The sequence below is a fragment of the Pinus tabuliformis genome, chromosome 9, assembly GCF_031772625.1.
Source record: "Pinus tabuliformis cultivar Carrire ecotype Pingquan chromosome 9, CPIR1, whole genome shotgun sequence".
NCBI lineage: Eukaryota > Viridiplantae > Streptophyta > Pinopsida > Pinales > Pinaceae > Pinus > Pinus tabuliformis.
Window position 1 is genome coordinate 1,493,429,548 of NC_142307.1, and position 19,830 is coordinate 1,493,449,377.

At 34.6% G+C, this 19,830-nt stretch overlaps 1 pseudogene; it reads left to right on the forward strand.

The window, feature by feature from the left end:
* Nucleotides 1-3,496: 3,496 nt before the first annotated feature.
* On the forward strand, nt 3,497-18,831 carry LOC149154266 (LOB domain-containing protein 1 pseudogene; annotated as a pseudogene).
* The last annotated feature ends 999 nt before the right edge of the window (nt 18,832-19,830 follow it).

Here is a 19,830-nt window from a genome sequence, read left to right on the forward strand (position 1 = left end):
TTATTAAAATGTCAAAGTTACTAAGGGGTTTTTAATGGAACTTGAATTCAAAGATAACAAGTACGCTAGTAGTTAGGAAAAACTTATTCACACACCTAAAATAGAGAAGAGAAAACAAATGAGCTACAATCACTTACCAGTAACCTACGTCATGAAGAATTAATAGAGCACCAAGGGGAAAGAACACTCGGGAAGCCACTAAATTACCTGATAAAATTTCCTACAAAGAGGGGAATAGGGTAAAATTCATGGAAGAGCATTTTCAAAGGAGCCAAAGAACATGAGGTAGAAACCTTCATCCTTAGTCACAGAGACCATCGTGACCAAATGAGCAAAGAAAATGAAACAACCAGGAGGTAGGTTAGTCTACTAGAATGGGACTAGGAGTTTCCCCACCATTGGATCAATGCAAGTGATTTACGCCATCCCTTGTTGACACTTCACGTGCTCGGGTCCGGGTCAAACACTGTAGGAGAAGCCACTTAGCCAAATTTCACATAAAACATTGTCACATGGGTAAGGAACATTAGTTTCCAACCATAAGGTTGAAGCATCAATGTAATGGCAAGGTATATCCACTTTTAAATGTAATTTCGTGGGTTCAAAATACTCTCATAAGCCTTTTTGTCAAATGATCATGACTATAAACTAGGTAAGGAGCCCCAACAACACATAATAGAAGGTATAAACAATAACATAAGGATTGCATTGTATGGAGGTAAGGTGGCAAAACCACCTTATTACATTTAAGTCTTAACCTTTTACATAAGTATGAGTATTGTTCTTGGCAAAATTAAGAGGGTGTCTTGGAATAAAATCCTTCTCGCATAAGGTGGAAAATGTGAGCATGAGTAACATTATGAAATCAGAGTAAAAAAACATTGAATGGATGGATCTATACAAATAAAAGGAAGAAGTGAGTTAATGCACACAATCATGATACTAATCCAACAGGAACTTGATGATAATGAACTGAAGAAAAAAAATAGTGTGAAGTTGGGGTATATTACATGATGAGAGTTGAATGAAACCTAGAACAAGCTCAAATGTTTATGGGAGGACCAAACATACTCCTAGCTAAATGATAAAAAGATTTTCAAGAATTTGAGAATTTTATACTAGTGTAGAAGGTCCATGAGCTAGCTTTTACAAGTGTGATTAAGGCTTGTTGGCCCCTTCATTTTGATGGTTGAAATGAAGGGGCAAAGTTAACAAACATGTAATAAAGGTTGAAATACTTATTTTTGGGACCAGGAGGATATATAGAGGAGAAAACAATTGCAACAAAGGTATAGAGACAAGGAATGAATCTATGGGATGCAATACCTAGTTTTGATAAGACAAACTGATAGAGATGTTTGATATGAAGAAGAAGATATCAATACTAATAGCTATGTGATAACAATCTCAATCGTTGAATGAGATCATCCTCCAAGATAAGTATAATACAAAGAGTTGGTTAGTAGTTGGTTGTTGATGGATTAAGTGCTTTTATGGAGCCTTATGTCCATAGAGTGATGAAGTCTATAATATTGTTACAACAATGCATTTGTTGGTATTGAAAGTAAGTGGAATGAAACTCTTTATTCTAGAATCAAAATCATTATTCAAATAATTTTTATTATGTTAATAATGTATATTTATATTGATTTACTTTTCATGTTGTTCTGATATGATATATCTCTTGTCAAGTTGATAGACCTATCTATTTCCCAATAGGGCTTCCACAATTTACATATACACAAAAGTTTTCATTTTAATCACAAATAGAGGCTATTTCAAAATAGTTATGACATTTTTCTTTCCAATTTAATTATAAAAAAAAATACATTAAAATAAAATAAAATATATAATATATATGAAATATTTTGATTTTTATTATTAATAATAAAAATAATAATTTCCCCATTACCCAGCGGACTATTTTTTCTATCATATTTTCATGCCGTAGTCTAACTAGCCGGAGGAATTGCCCGCAAAGTTATGGAAATTCCTGTCATATTTAGAGAAAATCCGGTCAAAATTTTACGTGTCCTAGACATTTTTGATGGCGCTGAATTCATTTCCACCATCAAAAACACGATTCAAACACGGCCTCTACAAAATTTTTTGAAATTTTTTACCCCAATTCTAACGACTTTTAGTCATCCCCGCAATTCCTCCGGCTAGGTAAACTACTCCTATTTTCATCGTCGGCCCTAAATTCGTGGGAGTCGAATTCATTACATCGTGAATTCATCTTCCTGACTGTTATATTCATCACAATTTTCATCGTATAACCCAAAGGAACTTGACGATGTGATGACGTAGAATATTACTCTATATGTCACAATTTTCATCGTATAACCCAAAGGAACTTGACGATGTGATGACGTAGAATATTACTGTATATGGCCAATTGTTGTCTAATAGTCGGTGCCCACACCTTTTCTCCGTCTCTAATGTTAATTATCAATGATCAAATAATAATTTGGTTTGCATAAGTGAGAGCCTTTCACGGCCTCTCTAATTTCAATTATTAATAATAAAATGAAAGGCCGTCCACCGTCCATCCAATGGCGACCCCGCTGGAATGCGGGGAGAAGAAACAGCCATCCATTTTATCAAATTGCGAAGGGCACCGCTGGGATGCGGGGAGAAGAAACAGCCATACATGTTATCAAATTGCGAAGGGCACCGCTGGGATGCGGGGAGCCATCGATTTGTTTCAAATCGGGCGTCAAGGAAACGAGTCAAGGGGCAAACACCGACATTTCTTGTTTATTCGTTAGGATTTCTGGGTTCATTATTAGCGGCCATAGAATAGCCCGTCAACTTTACATTTGAATTTACGGGGTCAACAGGAACCACAGCAATCTTTCTCAAGTTATTTTTAATCATAAATTTGGCCGACAAAAATCTAAAATCATGAATTTTGATAAAAGTCGGCAGATATTTCAAATATGAATCAAGATTTTATTATAATTTAAACTTTTGTGTAAAATGATATGATATCTTCATAGATTTTTCTCAGTACATATGGATTGGGATATCAAAATTTCCGCCAAAATTTAGATCTTCTAATAAATTCAGCACTTTCTTTGCTGGACTGACTTGTCAGTTTTGGATCGATTTAAGATTTTATGCAATATTCTAAAACCATAAATTTAAAGTTTTTCACGACATTATTCTGACAAGTTAATTATAGGTCTTCTTCCTGTTAAAAAATCTATTTATTAAAAATATTACATAATGAAACTGTGACATGACTTCAAAGAAAATACATGAAGAAACTCTGACATCAGATAGTTTGGCTTATAAGTATTTGTCATTCTCCGACGTTTGGCTTATAAGTAGCTCATTCCTGTTATGCTCCAACTCCACCGTTCAACTTCTTCTGTTTTCATTATTCCAACAAACAATTGAAAGGTAGGCAATGGTATGCGAATATAATGTTGTTTTAGAAAAACAGTGATAAGAAGGTTCTCATACAGGCTATTTTTGTCTTTTTTGGTAGATGAGCTGCGCCACTTCGTCGACCACACCTGCATGTGCTGCTTGCAAAGTCCGGCGAAAAAAGTGTTCAGAAAAATGCGTGCTGGCACCATATTTTCCTCCGGAGGATATCCACAAATTCCTGTCGGTACGCAGGGTGTTCGGAAATAGCCGCGTCATCAAACTGCTCAAGGTTCCTTCCATTGCTCTAATGCAGTTTTGGTATTTAGGCTTTGCTGCTTAACATTTACTACCACATCAGCCAATAGATTAATGCTAATTTGTTCGAGCTTCTATCCCTCAGACCAGTTCTTCTCATATCTGGATATATTGAATTTTGATTATGTTTGCTTAATTTGAGAGTGGTAAGAATTTTGATTATTTTTGCTTAATTTGAGAGGTTGTAATGTTCTATTTTTTAAAACATTTTGATGCAATTTATTGTTTGTTTTATTTCTGTGCTGCCATCATGATTTATGAATTTCATCTCCATCCTCCTCTCATCTCTAGTGTATATCTTGATGGAGTAAAGACATTGAACATCGAGTACCACATTGGTATCTGGTATGTCCATGATAAAGAAGTCATTTGCCAATGTGTAGTGGGATGCCCCACCATTAGTGAACACTATCACCTTATGCCCTAACATGACACCCCTAACTCTTAATACATGGTACTTTGGAATTATTGTCGTCGATCCAATAACAAGGCCTTTAGCCCCAGCCTAGGATGATTCCCGACTTGTTGCTAGATGTCCTTGTTCCTATGTATGTCCCTGCCCCAAGTCCTCATCATTGTTACTATCTGAGTAGACTTTAATGTAGTTTGCCTTGCCTAGTTTGTCCTTTCCTACACATCTATGTTGTGGTTCCCAAGACTCCTAATAGCTGAACTAAAGCTTCCTCTCCCTGAGCTCCTTCAAGGTCTCTTCATCTCACTTTGATTTCCCTTTGTACTCCTTTTCAAATGGTTTAGTCTCTTTATTCTTTTGAAGAAATGATGGTTTGGTAAGAAATTTTCTCCCTAGAACAACATCCTACATATCTCTGGTTCTACCAACTGCATCTCATAGAGTGGTGAGCTGATAACCATCCAATCACATAGAGGCTCAGATAACCCCTCAAAAAATAACATCACTAGTCATTGCTCAGATATGTCGGTGACCATAACTGTTAACATCTTAATCTTAGAGATATATGCCTCTAGAATGCTACTTTTCTTGAGTTGTGCCAACTCTCTGAAATGAATCTCTATATGAGTCTCTGAGTAAACTTGAAACATGAAGTTATGCTCGCATGACCCAAGGTCATTATCCCATGGTACCACCACTCATGGGCCTTTCCATTTAGATGAAATGTGGCCAACTTAATGGAATCATCCTCTGTCATCTTATGTAGATGGAAGTATGTGTCCAAATTTTGACCCCATGGTCTAGCTAAACATTTTGATCACCCATCAAAACATGGGATAAACATTTTCTCAAGTGTCTTTTGAAGCCCATCGTTTTGCCTCATGGGCTTTTGAGCACATTCAAGATTTTGTTTTCATCTAGAGTTGGTAGAAATATGTGAAACACCTGGAAACTCGAAAATCCCATCCTATCCTCATATACTCTTCCACATATTCCCCAAAAGGTATGTCCTAATCATTATACTCCTCATGACCAGTTGTTGTCTCATTTAACAATTGTGACATAGTGGGTCTAGATGATTTTCTATATATGTGTGGGTGGCAATGGATTGTTCTGTGAGCATGTTTAGATTCTCCATTATTAGATCCTTCACGATTAGTGGGACCCTTCTTTAACTCCTCTCCCCGTGAGACTGCACTAGAACCTCCATCGTTGGCTAGTTTCCCCATTAGGTCTACCATCACCTTGCAACCCTTAGCCAAATCATTTAGGATGTTAATCAGGTTATTGGACTTTTGATTCTTCTTATCCCCCATGACTATCTCTTCCTTTTCAGATGGAACGTCTTCTTCTTTCCCCTTTCCTAGAGTTTTTTCTTCTTCTTCCGATAGTGGGGTGTGTTCTCTGAGTTGATAATTTCTTCTATAAGTGGCACCTTTGTATCAGTTATATTTTGAACTCATCAAAATAATAGTATAGGCTTCCCTTCAAACCACACAGTTTCCCAAGACCATGTGTGATGCCAGTGCATAATACCCCCTCATAATACCTTATAGTTTCCACCAAGTTTTCTAAACTTTATCTAAATGTATCACAATGACATTTCTTCAAATAAATCGGATATATTTGGCTATAAGTGTGTTTTCATTTATATTTGATATGAGATAACAACATAATACCACTGAAAGAACCAAAATTTACTTCACATAACAATGAATGATTTGCATTAAACTCAAAGATTACAGATACGAGTGGTAGGAGTTATCTGCAACAAGATTAGATGAAAATATTACAATAATTGATAACGTACTTCACCCAAATTCCTATCTATAGAAGATTGGTTCAGAATACTCATATAAGCTACATGAAAGCTTCAACAACTTATGTAGACATGGTTCAACCTCCCAATCACCAAACACTAACCCAAAAATCAGTAACTTATCCCTCACTTTATCAGTCTCAACCTCTTTAACATATTCATTCCCCTTTATGACAAACATACCTCCTTTTAAAAGATTTGATACGTACTTCCCTCTTTATGAACCTTGGCTCTCAAATTTATTATAGATCTCATCCCTCGATGCAAAGGTACTTAGTCCATGGATTCAATCAACAAGATATGTATATTCCCCCCTAGGAAGATAAACTCGTCCCTCTTAAATCATTCAAATTTTGCAAGCAATAAGAGAGTAGCCTCGACCCCTTTCAGGGTAATGAAAATCGACCCAAAATACATAGTAGAACTTGACCCTCCAATAGTAATAACTTACCTCTTTAGCAGTGGGTAACTCACCCTTTCACCAACAACTCAATGAGAAAACACAAGAGAAAAAATCGACCTCTAGTGAAAGAAAAACTCATCCCTTCGTCCTCAACTCATGCCACATATTTAGCTTGGTAACTTAGCCTATAAGAGGTTTATAGAATACCAAAATTCGATGCTTAATGTCAACTCATAACACCATTTATGTACTTATACTAATATCTTCTTCTTCGTTGAACCACGATGGTGAAATATGAGTGATCTCTCTCTTGAACTGGCTAGGGCTTATAGTTTCAACACTGAAAATAGAAATCAGAATTAGAGTTTCCAAAAACCCAAGACTCTTCCCCAAGAGATCTCCAAATTTATTTTTATCAAGTAAGTAAATGCAAGACTGAGGAGACACTCTTACCAAATTTTTACCACTTTTATCAATGTTTTACCCTTTTATTTTAATAAAGTCACTTTAGTGGGCTTCCTCACTTTAAAATTTAAAAATAACTTTTCATTAGCCTAGGACCCATGTTCCCTTTTCAACACTTTTTCTTTTGTAATGTTTTCTCCTATGCCAATTGTGTTACCCTAATTAATTTTTTCTTTCCTTACCATATGGGAACATTATTAGGCCCATGAATCCCCTTCCTTATGTCTCCTAAGTGGATTGGGACATTACAATATTCTTGTCATTGTGATGCTCCAACAAGTATTTCTTTTAAAATAAATTCTTTAAATGATTCCAAGAAATTTTCTTCTCATTGATATGCTTGATGTGATTCACTTGGCTCCATTATATTGGTACCTTTTAATAAACGTGATGGACATAAATCCTTCCTTTGAGATTGGATGAATAACTATGAAGTTATGAATAATTTCTCATAACTAACAAGCATGCTTCAACCTTTTCATGTTTCTTATGATCTCCACCAAATGTAGGTTGGCATATATTTCTAAGCTCTTATCACAAAGAATGCAACTGAATCATCCTTTTTTATGTATTCAATGTCAAAGCTTGGGCTAGTGTTTGATCTTAAGAATTAATGATATATTCACGCTGAAATCCTTAGTGAATGAAAATGGCTAATATCACTTATTGAGTTCCTAGACTCATTTTCTTCATATCTACTTTGACAAGAATTATGATATGTTGTATACGTTGCATTTGTTGCATGTCTTGTGGTGGAATCCTTTTGAATTTTCCTCTATAGATTGTTTAGACCCTATAGCAATGGACTATTAGTTTGATTCTACTCCTAATCTCTTATCACCATTTTGTTCTCCAATCTATAGCTTCATACATTCTTTTGTAAGTTCTTCATGGTCTCAACCAACGCTATATGATCAACTCTCCTTGTATATCCATCAGACTTTGTCTCTACATTTCTTTGGCCAATATTCAACCCTTTGATCTCATATCCATGCTTATGCGAACCTTATGCATCCTCCATCTCTCTAGAACTTATTTCTCAATAATAAAAAAAAATCTTCTTGTACCTCTAATTTTACAAAATTTCCATGCAACAATTATAATAAGAGTTACAAGTATTGCATAATATTTAGTGAATTAGGATATAGTTCGCTCTTCATCTTAATTTATGAAAAATATTGATACAAATAAAAATATTATGAATTTTTAAAAATAATCTCCTCCGACCTAGATTTCCAATGATTATACCCACATTCCACTCTACTTTTTGAATGAAAAGACACAACCTTTCGAAATCAATAGTTCACCCTTTTTGTACTTGTTTAGCTAGTACTGTAGTTCACAAAGCCTAACTTGTGCCACATGTAGAAGAAAAACCATTAAGGACTAGACAAAATTTTGTATCAGATGTAGAGACCATGTATGATTATGAGTACACATCAACATTCATATTAGTATTTGGATGCATAATTCGAATTATCCATGATTTTGAAATTCTCAAATTTTCACATTTTAAGATTTTTATTTTTATTTTTTATTTTATAAATATAGAATTTTGAACAAAAACTATATCTTAAAATACATCAATAAACTATTAAGTATGGGTGCCTTGTTATTCAAAAACCATAATTTTCATCTTTGGGGATTTGGTGTAGAATTTGATATTAATCCTAACTAGGTCTTCTTTAGGCATTGTCATTATAGAATTAACAAACAAATTTATTCTTATTTGGAGTTAATTAGTTTTGTTGTATTTCCCAAAAAAGCTTTTGGCTGAACAATTATTTTAAATAATAAACCATCATCTTATTGATTTAACATCTAGATGAACTAGCATGGAATATGGATTTCAATGTGGCATTGGTGTCCACTTGTTATCCCCTAATTCAACCATTTTATCAACATTATTAGTGCACTAAAGAAAAGACTTATGAACATGTTGGAGATCAGATGCTCAGCAAATTCAACTAAATACTCAGCAAATAAATCAAGCACATAAGACACAAAGGTTTAACATGGTTCACCCAACCAATCTGGGCTACGTCCACACAACATAGGCATCGGCAATCTTTATTAATCAAATAGGAGATTACATAAACCAAATCCTCACAAACTCTCTCACCACAAAAACAATCCATATGGATACCTGCTTTATAGCAAGGAGAATCTAACTGCCTCATAAATCCTCTCAACTCAAATTTAGGATGCATTAACTCCCTCCCAACAACCTGGAGCTAATCTAGCAACAAATTCCTATTGTTGTCACACATTAGAGATTTTTGCCTAATTTATGAAACAGAAAATCTCAACAATCTCCACCTTGACAACAATTAGCCTGATGCCCTGTTTGTTTATTATTTTATCTTTTCTGCAAGCCAAGAGAAGCCAAACACCAGCGTAGCTTCTCCAACAAAACTAGTTTCGTGAACATGTTTGCACAGTTTTCCTTTGTATGCACCTTTTCAAGAGAGACTCCCCTTTCAGTGATAACCTATCTTACAAAATGGTACTTAATTGGAATATTCTTTGATTTACTATGATAGGCCGGATTCTTAGCCAAATGTATTGCACTTTGACTATCACAAAGTAACCTGATGTTGTCTTGTAACCTACCAAACTCACTAAGCAAACCTTTCAACCAAACCGCCTCTTTTCAAGCATGCGAAGCAGCAATGTATTCTGCTTCTGTAGTGGATAAAGCAATAATGTTTTGTAGCTTTGACATCCAGCTAATAGCTCCACCTGCAAGAGTAAAGACATACCCTGAAGTTGACCTTCTCTTATCCAAATCACCTGCAAAATCAGAATCAACATATCCGCAAACAGATTCACTACTCTTATTGTAAGTAATACAATAACTACTTGTGCCTCTCAAATACCGAAGCACCCATTTCACTGCTGACTAGTGTTCTTTACCTGGATTTGCCATATACCTGCTGACAACCCCAACTACATGTGAAATATCTGGTCGCGTACACACCATCGCATACATTAAACACCCTACTACATTAGCATATGGAATTCGAGACATATAATCCTTTTCTTGATCTGAATTAGGACATAAACTCGAAGAAAGCTTGAAATGGGAAGCAAGAGGGACTAACACAGGCTTCACATTATTCATACCAAATCTCAAAAGTATTTTCTCAATATACTTCTGTCGTGATAGCCATAGCTTACCATTGCTCCTGTCTCTGAAAATCTCCATGCCCAAAATCTGTCTTGCTGCTCCTAGATCTTTCATATCAAATGTCCTTGCCATCTGAGCCTTCAACCTGTTGATTTCTTCTATGCTTTTGCTTGCTAAAAGCATATCGTCAACATACAATACCAAGATAATGAATATGCCATTATTTAACTGTTTAAAATAAACACAATGATCATATTCACTTCTAACATATTTCTGACTCAACATGAAAGAATCAAACTTCTTATACCACTGTCGAGGCGACTGCTTCAGGCCATATAATGACTTCTTGAGCCTGCAGACAAATTTCTCATTGCGATGCTGAACAAACCCTTCCGGTTGTTCCATATATATTTCCTCATCTAAGTCTCCATGTAGAAATGCAGTCTTAACATCTAATTGCTGCAACTCTAAATCAAGCAAAGCCACTAATGCTAATACAACTCTAATTGAAACAATTTTAACCACTGGTGAAAAAATCTCATGAAAGTCAATACCGGCTTTCTGAGAAAACCCTTTTGCAACCAGCCGCGCTTTGTACCTGTCTTCCGTATCATTCACACCCCGTTTCAGCTTGAAAACCCATTTACACCCCACATTTTTCCTGTCTTTCGGAAGCTCAACCAGATCCCATGTGCCGTTCTTACCCAAGGCCATCATTTCGTCCTTCATGGCTGCTTTCTACTTGTCACTTTTCGAACCTTCTATTGCTTCCTGATAGCACAGAGGTTCATCGTCATTAGCAGTAAATGAAACAGAAGTGACATAATCATCATACCTTCTCGGTGGCCATTTGATTCTTGTCAACCTCCTTAAGGATGTTTCTGGCGCTTCCTCGATTGACTGACTACCATCTGTAGGAACTTCTTGATGATCAGTATCTGAGACCTGTTCATGATCTAAACCTGAACCCTGTTCATGTTCTGATTCTGAAACCTGTTCATGACTAGTATCTGAACTATGGTCATCATGACTATCATTATAAATGCTATCAAACTGAATGTGCTGAAAGTCAGATACATCATCCTGTTTCAATCTACTATCTACATCTAACTGTACAAGAGAGGATTCATTAAACTTTACATCTCTGTTGATGATGATTTTGCGGGTAGTAGGATCCTACAATCTATATCCCTTTGTTCCAACACCATACCCAACAAAGATATACCTTTTAGACTTTGGATCTAATTTTGTTCGCAGATGTTTAGGCACTAGAGCATATGCATCACAACCAAACACTCTGAGTTTAGAATAGTCACAAGGGTGTCCTTTCCATACCTCTTGCGGAATCTTGCAGCCTATTGTCGTTGATGGAGATCGGTTTATCACATAACAAGCTGTTGCCACCGCTTCCGTCCACAACTCCTTTTGCAACCCAGCGTTACTCAGCATGCTCTTTGCTCTCTCTAGAAGAGTCTTGTTCATGCGTTCAGTAACTCCATTCTGCTGAGGAGTATAAACCATGGTCTTATGTCTCTCGATCCCTGCATCCTTGCAATAGCTGTCAAACTCCTTGGAGGCAAACTCACCACCATTGTCAGTTCTTAAACATTTTATTGTTCTACCACTGCTGTTTTCTACCAATGCTCTAAACTGCTTGAAAACTGAAAAAACATCAGACTTCCTTTTCAACATGTAGACCCACACTTTCCTAGAAAAGTCATCAATGAATGATACAAAATAAGACGAACCACCATATGAAGTTGTAGGGGCTGGTCCCCAAACATTTGAATGGATATAATCAAGTATGCCTTTACTAGTATGTTTTCCTGTTTTAAATTTTTGCTTACTTTGTTTTCCAAACAGACAATGCTTACAGAAATCTAACTTTCCAGACTTTAGATTTGGAAGTAACTTGTGATCAGCCAAAATTTTTAACCCTCTTTCACTCATATGCCCCAATCTTTGATGCCATAAGCGAATGGAACTAGTGTCATGTTTAGACACTGTAGACACATAATCTGACCCTGTACTTCCTTCTAACTGAAATAGATTTCCTACCTTCTTAGCTTTCATAACTAGTAAAATACCTTTGTAAATTTTCATTACTCCACCTTGAATTACAGTTTTATATCCATTTGAATCAAGTGCTCCTAATGAAATCAAATTTTTCCTTAAATCTGGTACATGCCTCACATCAGTTAATATTTTTGTTGTCCCATCAAACATTTGCAGTTGTATACTCCCAATCCCCACAATATTACATGTTACATCATTACCCATGTACACAACACCATCATCAATTGATTTATATGTCTTAAACCAGTCTTTATGAATACACATGTGGTTTGATGCACCAGAATCTAACAACCAATGTTTCCCATGATTTGACACATTAACTGATAATACTTCATCACTCATACCTGAACCAGATGCCGAACCTGTATCTGTCGTATTTGCCTCCTTCTTCTCTGTCGAAGAATCTGCTTTTGAAGTTTGCTGCTGTCGCTTCCAACAGTCCTTCTTTAAATGCCCTGATTTGCCACAAAACCAACACTTTAGCTTACTCTTCTTCCCTTTTGACTTTGAACGTGAGTCACTCAGCCTCCTCGAGTGTCTTTCTTTCGAACGACCTCTAACCATCATAGCTTCTGATGTAGAGGTTTCGGAATGCGACCTTCTCCTTGTTTCTTCCGATAATAAGGATGCAACTACATCATCAAACTCAATAGTTTCTGATGAACTAAGACTTATAGAAGTAACAAAATGATCCCATGATTCGGGCAACGAGCACAATAAAGTAATAGCTTTATCCTCGGATTGAATATTTACTTCTATACTTTGTAATTGCACAAGAAGAGTATTAAAAGCATTTAAATGATCAGCAATCGATGTACCTTCCTTCATTCGCAAACTGTACAATTGTCGCTTCAGGAGAATCCTATTGGTTAAGGATTTGGTCATGTACAGTTTCTCCAGTTTCATCCACAAACCAGCCGCTGTTGTCTCCGACACGATATTAAACAGGACATCATTAGCTAGACACTGTCGAATAGCACTTATCGCTCTTTCATCCATCTCGGCCCACTCATTATCTGTGATGTTGTAAGGCTGTTTGGATTTGCCCAACAACGCCTTTGCCACACCATGTTGGACAAGCAAATCGTAGATTTTCACCTTCCAAATCTCGAAATTATTCTTGCCATTAAACTTCTCAATTTCAAACCGGGCACTCTGAGTTTTCGCCATTTGTATCAACCAAAAAACCACAATAATCTCCAAAACCAATGTTTAAATACCAGCAATTAACAAAAAAACTGCCTATGCATTATATGCCTTTGCTTTTAAGAACAAACAAATATCGGCCCTTTGTACTTCACATAAAAATTTCTGCCATATGCACTTCTCATATTTTAAAAAATACGTTTTAAAAAAAAAAAAAAACTCAATGCTCACAAAGTTCTGGGATATCGACCAACCTCAACAAACTAATTCAATAACACATATGCACCAGGTATATATATCACAGCACATAAATCTTCACGCACCAGATATACATACCACTGAGATATATAGTATGACAGAGGCCGGTAACATATGAACTGCACCACCCAACGTAACGATGAAAGTAGCTTCTGAGGGAAACTCTGTTGTCATATGCCATGATTTACAGAATCTTCCATAGGCAACGCACCAGGTAAGTGTACACATCAGCAGTTATGCGCACCAGAAATTCAACAAATAGACCAGCAATCTCCACGCAGACTTTACTCAGCGCACTAGCAGTCACTCGGTCAATTATTTCTCAGGCAAGTTCACGATACCCCATTAAAAATCGATGCTGGAGAGGGTAAAAGACAAGCTAAAAACACGACGGTGCTCGCCTGATTACAAATCGATGCTCCACGCACGCACCAGCAGGTTTTAATCCTTAGCACCTCCAGCACGCACCTCAGCAATACACTTCACCTCCAACACGGCTGTTGAAGAAAGTTTAAAAAAACAAAAAAAACTCCGCGCTCTCATATATACGCAGGTAGGCGATCGCCCCCAACTACGTAGCAATCATGCGCTCCTTCACGCATCAGCATTCCAACAATGCTCTGATACCACTTGTTGGAGATCAGATGCTCAGCAAATTCAACTAAATACTCAGCAAATAAATCAAGCACATAAGACATAGAGGTTTAACGTGGTTCACCCAACCAATCTGGGCTACGTCAACACAACATAGGCATCGGCAATCTTTATTAATCAAATAGGAGATTTCATAAATCAAATCCTCACAAACTCTCTCACCACAAAAACAATCCGTATGGATACCTATTTTATAGCAAGGAGAATCTAACTGCCTCATAAATCCTCTCAACTCAAATTTAGGATGCATTAACTCCCTCCCAACAACCTGGAGCTAATATAGCAACAAATTCCTATTGTTGTCACACATTAGAGATTTTTGCCTAATTTATGAAACAGAAAATCTCAACAGAACACTCACTTGATTCTTTCATCCACGTTCAATGTAATCATTCATCCATGATATGGGAAAATTTTGAATCAGTGGTTGACAAAATCATTAGTCAATGGTTAGAGAAATCCTTCCGTCATAGCTAGCAAAGTACTTCCATCCACAATTTTCTCGAATGTCTCCAATTATGGTGGATCAAATTCTTTTATGGGTGATTTCCTATATAGGTTTCAACAATGATTTTCGCAAGAGTTTCCAGCAACTACTTTCTAAAAATCATCATCACTGGTTGGCTCAAAAGTCTCCAAGGATGGTTTTCAAATATTCACTAACGGATTCTTTTGGACAACTCACTAAAGCTTAAATAGTGAAATTTTAAAAAGAAAATAGTGCATCTCTTCTTCTGGTTGATTTCGATAGAATTCTTTTGAACGAATTTGGGAAAATTTACTGAATAGCCTTTAGCCAAATCACTGAAACATCTTTTTCGTATTTTTCTTAAAATTCCCCAAAATGGTCTCGCCCAACTAATTGAAATTCATTCATTTATCTAGTTTTAAAAATTTTACCAAGGTTTTTGGCCTCATTACTTAAGGTCAAATTTCTAGTGCTTTTGGGAAAATTTATCAAATTTTCATTCAATGTTTCTGGAAGAATTTCTTCTTTTCAACATTTTCTAAAATCCTCATTTCTTTTTCTATTTTATCTTCAGTAATTTAGACATTGCTTCTTATTGGTAATTTATATAAAACTTAAACCTTTTGTTTTCTTTAGTAATATTGTATCTCTAGGTGCTTTTAGAAAAACCTTATAATCAATTTTAGAAAAAATTCATTGATGAAGTTAAAATTTTCCCATGTTATTGAAGTTATGATTTTTTTTTGACAAGTAAATGAATCTAGGTTTTTAATTTAAGAATTGAATGTAATCAAGGGCATTGGTCCAAAAATATACATGTTCTGATACCCTAAGGTCTTTGTTGGCATGGCTCAACCATTATGGACCTTGTTATTCTCCATGAAGGATACAATCTACATTATTATCTATATATAATTTCTTCCATTTTTTTTTTTTTTATATTTTACAATGTTTTAAAAACTGCTAGCCAAAAGAGTTTTTGTCTCTTTTATCAACCATAGAAGCTATCTACTCACCTTTCCATTTTTTAATTCTATAGTGTCCTCATTAATTTCACAACCATTTTCCAAATTCATACCCAATTCACATAGGATTTTTGTATTTCAGTACAATAATCTTCCGAGGATCAAGTGAATGAAAACTCTATAACAAGAAATTTGTCAAAGTTGCATTGATATTTAGTTGATATTAGTCTAGTGTTGAACTCGAGCTCTCATATCACCTTGTAATGTATCTAATTGTCTTATTGGGCCATGTTACTACAAATTCGACTATGATACCATCTTTATATGAGTTGATATTAGTCTAGTGTTGAACCCGAGCTCTGATGCCACCTTGTAATGTATCTAATTGTATTATTGGGCCATGTTACTACAAATTCGACTATGATACCATCTTAATATGTAGAAATACACACATCAGAATATTCATGTGCATGTGTATCTAAAATAATTCTTAAAATCGTAAAGGAAGTTGGATTAAACATGCAAACCAACATTTCAACGCATAGTTAGTGAATTAGACATAACATTCATAGACATCATTTACACAATATTAATCATAGTAACCACAACAATTATCTTTATTATTCTTTACATAACCACATCCAAAAATTAGACATTCTTCCTAACCATAAAGTTTGTTGCTTCAAAACTATACTTTGCAAGTAAACCCTAAGATGAGGCTACGAGTCCACATAATGAACAAGCACATATTGGCATATATAGTCCATTAACATATACTAATACCCATTAAAAACATAGTGACATGACTCTTACAAAAATTCCAACCACTCATTTTTATCTCCCATAAGTGTATATAAACCAAGCGACGAGATTTCATTCTTTACTCCATAATCTCTCAATCAATTTCAATCCATTCAAGGGTTATGATACAAGATAGAGCAAGCAATTTGTCATTTCAACTCTCCAAGAAATCCCATCATTTTGGGTCTCCAAGAAATCCCGCTAGGGTCTTGGGTAAATTTCTCAATAAGAACTTTTCACAGTCATGCTAGCCTAGTTGCCAACTTAACCACCAAATATCGAAAATTATTCTCAACACATAGTAATAGCTTCTAATTTTGCCAGCAATAAATTCTACTTCCTTACACTTTTTGTTGCTTGCATGATTCACTACATTCTCTACTTAAATTTTCTCTTCATGTTTGACTATCACTTTTCTTAATGATAATTGTACTTACCCATGTCATTTTAACTAAGCGAATTGAATCTCTCCTAAACCCCTTACATGAGTGTACTTACACCATCTTTAATAAATATATAAATTTATCTTTTTAACAATCTCATACAAACATTTAATTATAGTGGTAAAATAACAAAAAATGACAATTAATTTAGAAAAATGACCTAGTATTATAAACATGTCTATTTTTCTTAAGACATCCCCTGAGACATCCCCTCTCGTGTGGAGTTCTAGCAACCTAACTGTGTCGTTATCTATCTTAGAGCCAATCCTAAGTTACATTTTATTACTTTTAATATACGATGCTTACACATTACATCATTGGTAGTTAGACATCAATAATATTTATAATTATATCCTACAAATTATGAATTAGAATTTGAAAACTACAATGTCGTTAATATATATATATATATATATATATATATATAATTCTTATTTCATATATATATAATTAATTTTTTTTAATTATAAAAAAATTTAAAAATATTAAATAGTTAAAAATTTACTTCAATAATTTGTAAATATAAAAGAATAATTTGAAATAAAATTTCATATTAAATCTGTAAGAAATAACATAATTTGTTTCAAATTATTGGAATAAAGTGCAATATGTTTATATTTCTTTTTGAATATTAATATCAAGTATATGTTAAACTTTTTTTTTTCAATACTTTTTTCAATACTAAAGAAGCCTTGGCATAGCTGTACTTCAAGCTTTTTTCAGGATTATTTAACATAATCATGTCATGTCAGTAAAACCTGGGTGGGGAGGTTATGATTAAATATGAGAGATTATCATTAAATCCTCCCAACCACCAAGGCTATACATCATTGACAACAAAATTACATGTTAAACTCAGATGTATTAAACATAACATGAACGGAATTACAAATGTGATCTCCCAAAATACAATTATTTTATATAAAATAGAAAGCTCTAATTCTTACTATCATACACCTTCAATTTTCAACTGCATTAAATTTGTCTACACGCTCCTATCACGAGTTTCTGGAATCCTGCTCTCTAAATAAGAATGAAATCCGAGGACAAAATAATGGTGTGCATTAACTTTATCTTTTACCCATTAAAAACATAGTGACATGACTCTTACGAAAATTCCAACCACTCATTTTTATCTCCTATAAGTGTATACAAACCAAATTATAGAAATTTCATTCTTTACTCTATAATCTCTTTGGCAATTTCTTCTTTACTCCATAATCTTTTTGGCAATTTCTATTTGTGTGAGTCGCCAAGAAATCCTTTCATTTCGGGTCTTCAAAAAATCTCACTAGGGTCTTGGGTAAATTTATCAGTCATGTTTTGTGAGTAGAATTGAGATGAGGTGCTTATCATTAAACTCCAAAGATTATCATTAAACCCTCCCAACTACCCAGAATATACATTATTGACAACAAAATTAGATCTTAAACTTACATGTACTAAACATGCACGGAATTACAGATCTCATCTCCCACAATACAATTATTTTATATAAAATAGAAAGCTCTAATACTTACTATCATACACTTCAATTTTCAACTGCGTTAAATTTGTCTACAGTTATTTTGCATAGAATAAATAATCTTCACAGTCGTATTTCTGGAATACTGCTCTGTAAATCAGAATGAAATTGGAGGATAAAATAATTGTGTGCATTAACATTATCTTTTATCGCATGAAGATGTGTTTGGAGGTAATAATTAAGCTCCTCTACTGATCTGAACGCCCTCAGATTTGCAAAAGCTAAGTGTGTGGTGATGCATTATTGTGTTACAGAATCTTCCGGTCGAGAAGAGAGGCGATGCTGTAAACAGCATGGTGTACGAAGCGAGGGAGAGAATTCGAGATCCTGTCTTTGGGTGCGTAGGAGTAATCAATGATCTCCAAAATAAAGTGTCGGAGCTGCAGTCGCAAGTGGCTGTCACACGAGCAGGAGTAGCCAGGATTACTGAGCAAAATGCAAATCTTTTAAGCATCATCTATGGATATCATGAAGTCTCAGAGCTCAATGCTTACATCCCGCCAGAGATGAATTCGCCCGTTGTAGACGGCATAGATCCTCTGCAGTTATGGGAGACACTCTATACTGTTTAATTAGAGAGTAAGTGTATGTTAATAAGGGAAAACATTGGATGTCCTCCTTTCCCGAGTCCATTCTGCTGACCGATGCAGAAACATGATTCGATAATGAAAACTAGTGACATTTCCTCGCTTACCCTGTTCCGCCGAGACTAATCTATTAACCAATGCTGCAAAAATATGATTATGCTTTTATGTCTAAACTCTTTTCTGTTTTTTGTTCAAGTACTGCTGGCTAAACCGGCAGATTGTGAACACTTTGATTCCATCTTACCTTCTGTCACAGAAGTTATATAGCCGTTATTTATTTATCTTTTAAATTTATGAATACATGCAGTTAACTTATTTGGTTGCTTAATTGTGTAAAAGAAGGTTGGCTTGAATAGATTTTGTACCAATATTGCATGAATGTAATTTCTACGCAATACTCTAAAATATCCATTATTCATAGTAGATTAACGAAGGGTCGAAATTTATTTTGAAAATTTTAGTTAAATTGATTTATTAAAAATGATTTGATATAATAAATTTTTCTTACCAATTATATAAAGTAAGTTCTTTATATAAAATAATTTTTTATTTTTAATTAGATAATAAAATTTAAAATATTTATATGTTTTCTTATTTTTTCTCAAAACATAAGTTGTTATAAAAAACATAATTATATAGGTAATATTTGTCACATACCACTATTTCTTGTAATGATAAATGTGAATGTAATATCAATATGAGATAAAACAACAACTTTCTAATACATAATTAAGAACTTAAAAATTATTATTTAAAATTAATTTAAAAATTTTAAAAAAAGATAGTCTTATGGATTTTTTTCCAGAGGGAAACCATTTACTTTCCCACTTGTTTTGAAATGCCATCACCCATCTAAACTTAATTGCTTCAAAGTCACTTACAAACTCATGAAGTCATTATCTCACATATTTCATTGTTATGAGGTTTGGGGGAACTAGGGTTCATAGAGTTTATTGATAGTAACTATGAGATTGGATTACAATG